General features: G+C 58.8%; 1 non-coding gene across 1 annotated transcript; it reads right to left on the bottom strand.

The window, feature by feature from the left end:
* Window positions 1-8,797: 8,797 nt before the first annotated feature.
* LOC121082325 lies at window positions 8,798-8,882 on the bottom strand. The gene has a single exon (XR_005825979.1). It is a non-coding gene; the product is annotated as a small nucleolar RNA SNORD45 (small nucleolar RNA).
* Between the last annotated feature and the right edge of the window lie 1,539 nt (window positions 8,883-10,421).

Genomic DNA, 10,421 nt, shown 5'->3' with positions numbered 1-10,421 from the left:
GGAACCCCGCAGCCGCAGCGAGCACTCCCGGGGTCCGGTGGTGTAAACTGGGCTGAGACCCGGCCCAGGGCTCGCCCGGCCAGTGCTCAGCACAGGGCTGGTGGGGACCTGCTGCCACCAGGCGACCAGAAGTGGGTACTACACCAGCCCGGACCTAGACCCCTGGGACCGGGACACCCTGCGGCTCGAGACCGCGACTGGGACCCCCGCAGCTCGGGACCGGGACCCAGGTGGCTCGGGACCGGGGCCCCTACGGCTCGGGACCGCGACCGGGATACCTCGGAATCTCGAGACCACCTTGCTCGGCTACGACCAGAGTCCGGGACCCGGGACTCCCAGGACCGGGACCCTCCCACGGCTCGAAAACCAGGACTGGACCCCCACGGCTTGGACCGAGACCGGGACTGGGTCCTCGCGGCTCGGACCGAAAACGGGACTGGCATTCACTGCAGCTACAGGACTGGGAGCGGGACCACTGGGAGCCGTGACCCCGCGGTTAGGGAACGCGGATACCCCTCAGCTCTGGGGACCGGGACCGGGATCCTCGGAACCGAGACCCTGCGGCTCGGACAAGGGACCGGGACCAGACCCCCGGGACTGGGAACCCCTGTGGCTCGGACCAGGTCGGGACCGAGACCGGGACCACGGGACCGGGACACCCAGCGACTCAGGACCGGGACTGGGACCCCCCGCGGCTCGAGACCGTGAACGGGACCCCTGGGGACCGGGACACCCTGAGGCTCGGGACCGAGAACAGGACCCCCGGTGGCTCGAACCGGGACCCCCGCGGCTCGGGACCGCGACCCGGGACCCGGGGACCCGGGACCACAGCGGATCGGGAACCGGAACGGATCCTCGGAACCCGGATGAGACTCCCCCGCGGCATCTGACCGGGACTGGGACTAGACCCCGGGACCGGGGACCCCCGCGGGCTGGCATCGAGACCGGGATCCCCCTGCCGCGGCTTCACAGGACCCGGACTGGACCCCGGCGACTCGGGACCTCCGTGGCTCGAGAGACAGCGACCGGGACCCGGTGACGGGACCCCCGCGGCCTCGGGACCGGGACCTCCGCGGCTCGCGACCAGGACCGGGACCCCGAGGACTGGAACCCCCGCGGCTCGGGACCGCGACCGGGACTCCGGGGACCCGGACCACCGCGGATCGGGACCGGGACCGGGATCCTCGGAACCGAACCCCCGCGGTGGGACCGGGGCTGGGGCAAGGACCCGCGGACCACTGCGGGGCAGGGACGGGCCAAGACCCCGGGAGCGGTGCGGCTCGGACCAGGGACGGGACCGGGAACTCAGGACCGGGACCCCGAGTCGAAACCAGGACTGGGACCCCCACGGCTTGGACCGAGACCGGGACTGGGACCCCGGGGCTCGGACCGGGACCGGGAACCGGCATTCTCGCAGCTCAGGATGGGACCGGGACCACTGGGAGCCGTGACCCCCGCGGTTAGGGACCGGGACACCCCGGCGCTCGGACCTGGGACCGGGACCCAGACCCCCGGGACTGGGACCCCTGTGGCACGGACCAGGGACCGGGACCGGGACTCCCGGGACCGGGACTCCCGGGACCGGGACCCTCGACCGCACGAAACCGGGACCGGGAACCCCGCGGCTCTGGGACCGGGACCCAACGTGGCTCGGGACACGGAACTGGAGACCCCCGCCGGCTCCGGGACCAGACCGACCGCGACCAACGGGACCCGGGACAACCCAGCGACTCAGGACCGGGACTGGGACCCCCCGCCGGCTCTCGAGACCGCGAACGGTACCCCGGGTGACCGGGACACACCTCGAGTCTCGGGACCGAAGAACAGGGACCCCGGTGGCTCGAACCGGGACCCCCCGCGGCTCGGGACCGCGACCGGGACCCCGGGGACCGGGACACCCGGCGGCTCGGGACGGGGGCCGGGACACCGCCGGCTCGGGACGGCGGACTCCGCAGCTCGGGACCGGGACTGGGACCCCCGAGGCTCGGGGACCGGGACCCCCGGCGACTCGGGACCCTCCGTGGCTCGAGACCGCGACCGGGACCCGGTGACCGGGACCCCCGCGGCTCGGAACAGGGACCCACGTGGCTCGGGACAGGGACCCCTGTAACCGAGACCCCCCGCGGCTTGGGACCGTGGAACCGGGCATCCTCGGAACCGAGACCCCCCGTGGTCTCGGAGCAGGGACCGGGACCCAGACCCCCGGGACTGGGACCCCCGCGGCTCGGACCAGGACCGGCATTCTCGCAGCTCAGGGACTGGACCTGGACCGCTGGGACCCGTGACCCCCGCGCTCTGGATCGGGACCCCCGGCGGCTCGGGACCGCGACCGGTGGCCCCGGGGACCGGGACCCTCGCTGCACGGGACCGGGACCGGGATCCTCGGAACCGAGACCCCTGCGGCTCTGGACCAGGGACCGGGACCGGGGACTCCCGGCAACCGGGACCCACCCGCGGCTCGGAACCGGGACTGGGACCCCCCCGAGGCTCGGACCGAGACCGGGACTAGGACCGGCATTCTCGCAGCTCAGGACTGGGACCTAGACCACCGGGACCCGGGACCCCCCGTGGCTCGGGACCGCGGCCGGGACCCCTGTGACCGGGACCCACGAGGCTCGGGACCGGGACCTCCGGACCCCGGGGACTGGGACCCCCCGCGGCTCGGGACCGCGACCGGGACTCCGGGGACCCGGACCACAGCGGATCGGGACCGGGAACGGGATCCTCGGAACCGAGACCCCCGCGGCTCGGACCGGGACTGGGGCCAAGACCCCGGGACCGGGACCCCCCGCGGCTGGGGATCGAGACCGGGATCCCCCCGCGGCTCGGACCGGGACTGGGGCCAAGACCCCCGGGACCGGGACCCCCCGCGGCTGGGCATCGAGACCGGGATCCCCCCGCGGCTCGGACCGGGACTGGGGCCAAGACCCCGGGAGCGGACCCCTGCGGCTTGGACCAGGGACCGGGACCGGGACTCCCAGGACCGGGACCCTCTGAAGCTCGAAACCAGGACTGGGACCCCCACGGCTTGGACCGAGACCGGGACTGGGACCCTCGCGGCTCGGACCGAAACCGGGACCGGGACCGGCATTCTCGCAGCTCAGGACTGGGACCGGGACCACTGGGAGCCGTGACCCCCGCGGTTAGGGACCGGGACCCCGGCGGCTCGGGACCAAACCGGACCCCGGGGACCGGGACACCCCTCAGCTCGGGACCGGGACCGGGATCCTCGGAACCGAGACCCCTGCGGCTCGGACCAGGGACCGGGACCGGGACTCCCGGGACCAGGACTCCCGCGGCTCGAAACCGGGACAGGGACCCCCGGGGGCTCGGGATCGGGAGTGGGACAAGGACCCCCGGGCTCGGACCGGGACTCACCGGACTAGGGCTCGAGACCTAGACTGGGACCGGGAACCCCGGGATAGTGACCCTTGCGGCTCGGGACCGCGTCCGGGACCGGGAACCACGGGGCTCCAACCGGGACCGGGACCCCGGGACCGGGACCCCCCGCGGCTTTGATAAATGAATTGTAAAGGCAAACCAGCTCGTTTTGGCATGACTTGTGGAAATTCATCCGTATCCTGTGCTGACGTGCTATTTTGTTTTGCTGCAAACCACACAAGTCTGCATCTCGAGAGGACAAGGTATTAGTCATCACCGGTGTCCTTACACAGCCTCTTTACAGCCTCACCGCCTGGACTGCAGGCGTGCTCTTGCCTTTTCCAGGCATCCGAGTGATGGGGTTTGCCTCAATATTGCCTCCACAATGTTTTATTTTTCCTCAGTATTTTCAGATGACTCCTAATACAGTTTCACATATGAAGCACTTTACTCACTTGCGTAGATCATTCAAAACAAAAAAACCCCACCCACCCACCATGAATAGTGTATCTACGTATTTTGCCACAATGCAGGTATGTTTTTTAATTATAATTTCCAATTCAGTACCAGGGTTAGTTTAAATAATTTAATTCTTCTTCTAAGTGCTTTACCGAAACACGTAACAAATTCTCCCTCTATGAATGCTCTGCCAGCGCATGCTATGAGCTTGGCAACTTGATCGCTTGCTCAAAGTGATGATGTATTGAGCTGCTTTTGCTTCACAAAAGTTTTTTGCTGAGTTGTCAACCCATGTTTCAGTCTTAATATTTTAACTTTTCTCACTTGTCCGACCAAAGAATCATATTTACCTTTATGTTGAGTTTCGTAGTGTTGACGCAAATTGTATTCCTTGAACGCAGACACTGAATACTGGCATATCAGACAAACAGCTCTTTCTTTGTACTCCGTGAAAAAATAATCAGAAGTCCACTTTTCTTGGAATACCCCGCACTCGGAGTCCATTTTTCTTTTTCTTTGACATGATGGTGTGCGCGCGCTTCCCACTGGTGCTGGCTTGCTTGTCCTGCCCGGGAGCTGGAGGGAGGGAGGGAGGGAGAGACGGGGGAGCCGCCCCCCTCCTCAGCCCGGCCGCGCAGTCCGGACAGGGTGGCCAGAAGGGACTGAAGGGACTTTGCCGCGCCGGGGCTCTGGCGACTCGCCCGAGCTGGCTGGGCCTCGCAGTGCAGAGGCTGCCGGCTGAGCCTGCCCGGCAGAGGAGATGCCCGCGCCTCTCGCCCGCCACGCACCGCAGAGGAGGAGGGGGGAGGAGGGGGGAGGAGGGGGGGAAAGGAAAAAGTTCCTTTCTTGAAAGTGGAATGGCAGAAGGTGCCATCCTGTTTTAACTTATGTGGACAAAATTATTCTTTAGAGAGCCTCAGTTTACTTTTAATGACTCAAGAACCCAAAGCCAGAGTATGCGGTGCATTTGTAGTTTATCAGTTGAGTTTTTACTCCCAGATTCGTTTGGAGCACAAGGCTAAAGTGCATCTGATACCATCAGCACATGCCATTTAGCCCGCAGCAATCATCCAGAAGCATCAAGTAACCTCTCTGTTATTTTCTGGCCGTAAAAGTGCTCATCCACAATGCAAAGCCAAACAGCTTAGCTTGAAACAAGAAAAAGCCGAGAGAGGGTTTACACAGCCATCACCTAAAGGTTCCCAGCTGAGAGGCACGTCTACAAGTGCTTTCGTTTCTCAAGCCTCAACTAAACTCCTGGCTCACTCTGGTGTGATCTGAAGAGCCCGAGACTGAGCGCTCAGCCATGGTGCTGGAGCAACGCCCACTGGTTTCCCGCTGCTGCCCCGACAGCCACTGCAGCATGAGCAAGGCAAGGTGATGCTGAGTGTCTGTGAGGAGCTCTCTCGCTAACATAGTCCCAAGGTCTTCTCAAGGTGGCTGTGCAGACAGAGAGTAGTAACGAGGAGCGGCTGGCATACAGTGCCCGTCTGCCTCTGCAGTCAGCTAAATGGTTAATTGCATCCTTGGCGCTGTTTTACACAATTCACTATTGTGCCTGGAGGCTCCTGCATCTCTGCTGTACATCTCCACTGAGGACCCAGAGATGGAGACCTGAACTTCTGCTTTGCCTAACAGCTAAATTATACTTTGTATAGAAAACTGATCACGTGGTACCCTTGGTGGCAAGTTGTATAGATCTGTGACCCAATGAATTCAGAGTTGCTCTCCAAAAGCTCTGAAGTCTACCAGTCTGACGGTTACAGAGTCCCTACAGGGATGCACACACTCCAGCTGGGTTCTGCGCTCTCTCCTGAACTATGAGCGAGGAGGAGGAGGAACTGAGCGTAGGGCTTCTCGTTTCTTCCCCTTCCATGCAGCACAAGGCACTCCAGAAGCAGCCATGGCTTCACGGAGCCTCCTGGCCAAAAGACTTCGATCTTGAGGGCAAAGGCTGAAGAGTGCATGAAAGTGAGAGAGACACCGGGGCAAGCACGTGTCCCACCTTGCAACATCACTTGTTGGCATCTTCTCATCTGATCCCAGGCTGCAAAGGGTTGCAGCTCCACTTGTGAATTACTGGGTACCCTTACAGCGGTATTATCACGTAAGGAACAACGTTCGAGTAGCAAAAAAACACGGCTCTGCCCTCGGCTGGGGAGGCACACTGGGACAGCCTCCAGCGCCAGACCATTTTTAGCAAAAGCAATCACAAATACAATTAACTTCTTAGCTGACTTGTCTACAAAGAGGGAAAGGCTCCATACGATAAGCAGCACTCATTATTACTCTGCTGCAGAATTTAGTTCTTCCAGAAGTAATACACTCTGTTTTGCCAGCATCTAACAGCAAACCATATAACGTGAAGATGCAGAGTTAAGGTACCTGTAAATGCACTGGTTTTGTTTCCTGGCTTTTGTGCTTCCCAGGGCTGTCCTTTGTTGTGCAGCTCTGATATTTTCCAATTTTTTTATATTTGGATATAGTAATTGCTAACACAGAGCCTAAGGCTAGCAATCATAACATCTATTTACAACACGCACACTGGCTGTGTGCACCTGTTCCACCAGCCTCCCGTTTGCTTCAAACATGTCAGTCTCCCTGAGGACACGTTCAATGAGAAACCACCCCCCTACCCTGCAAAGCCCTGCTTTACTTGCTGCCAAGCCTCCTGCATCCCCCTGGACAGACTACTTTTGGAAGGCTGGCCAGGGAATATTTACCAGCTATTGAATCAACAAAGTTCAGCCACATGCCAACGTTTCACGCTGTTACCTAAACGGTGGCAGAACTCTCAGAACTCCATCAAAACAGAACTGGTTTGCACTTTGGTATTAAAAGTTATGTCCAGGCCTGAACACCTCGTTGAGAGCTGGGCCACACAGCAGGCTCCTCTGGGCAAAGATTTCTTTTCTAAGCAGCCACTACGCAAGTACCAACCTGTGAAAAAAATCTGAAAGTCAAAGAGAACCTTGATTTGACATAGTGCTCTTGCTGCATGTTCCGTAGAAGGGAAGTCACCCACATCTTTAGATCTAACGGAAAGTAGGAAAGAAGCACCAAGTGCCAGGTTCTGCATGTGGGCTGGGGCAACACCAAGCACAAGCGCAGGCTGGGCAGAGAACGGATGGAGAGCAGCCCTGAGGAGGAGGACTGTGGGGTGTTGGTGGATGAGAAGCTCGACTTGACCCAGCAGCGTGTGCTTGCAGCCCGGGAAGCCCAGGGCCGGGGCGGGTGGAAACTGGGCTGTAAATCCTGGGCCAAAGTTATTTCCTGCAGCTTAAGAAAACTGCGTAGGTCTGGTGATGTCTGGTCGTTGTTTTTAAACCCTCCCCCCCCACCCCCCCCCAGTCGGTATTTCTAATAACAAAGGGTTAGAAGCCAGCAGGCAGCCCCGCGGTGCGCAGGCAGCAGGCAGGCAGGTGCGAGCGGAGCCCAGAGCCCCCAGCAGCATCAAGGGCAGCACCCACCGCCGCAGGCAGTCGCAGCCCGAGCGGAGCAGAGCAGCGCGTCCGCAGCAGCGTGAGCCCCGCGCACCGCCCCCCCCCCCCCTCGCTGCCGCGGCCGCCCCACAGGAACTGGGACATGGCGCAAAGGGAAGAGCGGCCGCCGGCTTGGGAACTGCTCCGCCGGGCAGCGGGCCGCTGGGTGATACACGTGTCAGCGAGAACCCGCTGGAACAGGAAGCAGCTGTTTCTTCCAGCTGTGACACGCTCACCCTTGGTCCGTCAAGAACACGGAGAGAACACCGATGCGACACCCCGTTGCCGTGCCAAGCTCCATTTATTGCAGCACCGCTACACGTCTGACAAGGGAAGCCAGCTGGCAGCTGCTGCACGTCTGTCACCTGCCAGGAAAGCACCCCCGCTTCCAAGGTGCGTCCAGCAGGCAGACGGAGATCTAGGAAGAAAAGGGAACGCTGAGTACACAGCAGGGCTCGGGTATGTTTCCCTCGGCAGCGTACAGAGCAACCGCATTTCTGTCGGGCACTACAAAATACGCTTTCCAACGGCAGACTAGAACCTGATCACCTGAGGCCCACCCTGCCTGGGCAGGGGCACAACAGGGCACACACGGGAAACCACATCCCACCCTGCTCCCGGTAACAAGACTGTCGGTAAAAACATCTTTATTACAGAAGGTGCTACTTATTTAAAATACCTTATTACAAAACATCTTATTACACAAGTTATTTTTAAAAAAGTAGTATCTTGTTACAAACCACCTTATTACAGAAGTTACTACTGGTTAAGAAAGATCTCATTACAGAAGCTGTAAGGAAAGGTTTCGCCTCAGTTCATCTTACTGCCCGGTGCTCCCGTAGCACATCCCGGCCACAGCTGGGAGCTACACAAGCCGAGGCGGTCCTGACAGCTTCTCTGCTCCCTTCTCGTGCGTTTTGCTCAGGGCTGGCTCGTATGAACACGCATGAAGCCATTACATGGATGGTTCAGGTGCTCTTCCACATGGATCTCCTGAACACCACAAGTAGAGGATGTGTCCCCTTTATCCTTCAAACAGTATTTTAACATGAACACAAATGTATAGCTATTAAAAACTTAACAACTCTGCACAGGCAACTGTTCATTGCGTGTGACCAAGGGATGATGTGACCACGGCCCTTCAACTTTCGGGATGCCTAGATGGGACTAAACGGTGGCTTGCAAACAAAGAACATGCCTGCTCGTTAAGACAGGCTGGTCAAGTTTACCACCAAAACTCTACATCACCATTGCCAACCCTGTCCAGCTTTGGGTCGCCAGAGCCACACTCAGTTCACTCGAAAGCATCTCCTAGTAGCAGTATCAAGCTCAGAACTGTACCTCCCAGATGCCTACGTGGAAGAAAACTCAAACTGTGCCCCCTTCTCCTTAAGCTGGGTTACAGCTTGTGACAGGAATTTCATCCCACTGCTTGGAAAACCTCCAGGCTGCAGCTGAAGGGAACTGGAGTTCCCTGCGTCTCAGAGTAATTCTAGAGCTAAAGTGGTGACAGACATCAGCTCTAGATCAGACGACACATGCCAGCACTCACCACTGACCCAGGGTGGCAACCTCCTTCCGTCCTACCCAAAGGTTTCAAACCCAACACACTGTCTTCCTACGGTAGGAAGCTTTTAATTTTTTACTTTTTAATTTTTTTACGAATTTATAATTCATAACACCATTAACGCATTCCTTGAGACGGGACTACAGATACATTATGCAGACCACCAAGCTGCCGTTTGGAAATGCTGGAGCCTTATGGTGAGAAATTTTTTCTACAACAGAGCGAGCAATGGTGAATAAATAAGACTGAGACAGGGTCCTTTTCCTCGAGGGAAAAGCACGCAACACATCAGCAATTGTTGAACAGACGGGCAGAATTCTCAGAAAAAGCAACCCCTAACCTCTTACAAAGAAAAAGAAGGTCATTCCTCTTAATAGAAAGCACAGCCTGTGCTGAACAAGTCAACACAATGTACTCACCTGTCCCTCTCCCAGATGAAGGCACATAAGCAACATGTTTCTCTGGAAATGACACGCTTAGGGCATCAGGTTTTCTTACCCCATCCTTTCATGGCATCACCTTTAAAAAACACCAAGAAAAGGTCAGTTGTGGTGTTGGCTTGGGAGATTCCCATGCCTGGGGGGAGTCAGGAATTCCACAGTAGTAAGTGCCTCTTTGGACACAGACTTTCTGAAGGTGCTCCCCGCCTCCAGACAACTCCCTGGACCCCGAGTGGCACGTACAGGTGCAAGGAGGAAAAGAACGTCAGGGAACAGACCAGTAAACATTAGGGAAAGGCGGGGGGGGAGGGGGGGGGGGGGGGGGAGGGAAGAGAAGAAGAAGAAAACTCTAAAAAGAGAGGATACAGATGAGGACAGAGATGTAAAGGGAAAACCAGCCCTGGGCTGCGGACAGAGGCGGAGGATGAAGAAAAGGGGAGAAGGAGAGGGAGTGGGACACAAGCAGAGAGAGTAAAAGAGAAGGGAGCAGCAGAATGAGAGAGAAAGACAGAAGGAAGAGGGAAGCAACAGAAGAATAGATGGAGAGCTACAGGGAATCAAAACACCGATGGGTTTGTATGGCAAGGTTTGGGGAGGAGGAGGAAAAGGAGGAGAAAGAACAAGAAACAACGTGTGATCAAACTGACCGCAGCTGCCGTTTCCCCATCCCCCTGCGGGGGAGGAGACAGGGAAAATCGGCAGTAAAGTTAAGCCCCGTAGAAATGGGGGCTGGAGGGAAGGTTGTTCTGACACGATATGCTTTATCCCTGCACATTCTCCTGCTCTGACTTGACTGGCTAATCAATCCGCGCTGATTTCCCCAGGTTCAGTCTGTTTCGCCCACGGAGGTATGCGGAGTGACCTCCCCATCCTTGTGCCCACTCGTGAGCTTTTTGCTTATATTCTGTCCCCCTGTCCAGGCGGAGGAGGGGGAGCGGTAAGAGCAGCTTCGGTCCAGCCCGGGGTCACACCCACACACACAAAATCAGAGCGGCACAGGGAAGGGAGGGGGGGCCAGAGGAGGGGCAGGGGGCGCCTGGGGCACACAAGAGGGGAGACAGGGTCCACGGACCAGGACTCACCACAGCTCTC

This window comes from Falco naumanni, unplaced genomic scaffold (assembly GCF_017639655.2).
Source record: "Falco naumanni isolate bFalNau1 unplaced genomic scaffold, bFalNau1.pat scaffold_70_arrow_pat_ctg1, whole genome shotgun sequence".
Lineage (NCBI taxonomy): Eukaryota > Metazoa > Chordata > Aves > Falconiformes > Falconidae > Falco > Falco naumanni.
This window is presented reverse-complemented; position numbering and strand designations above follow the sequence as displayed.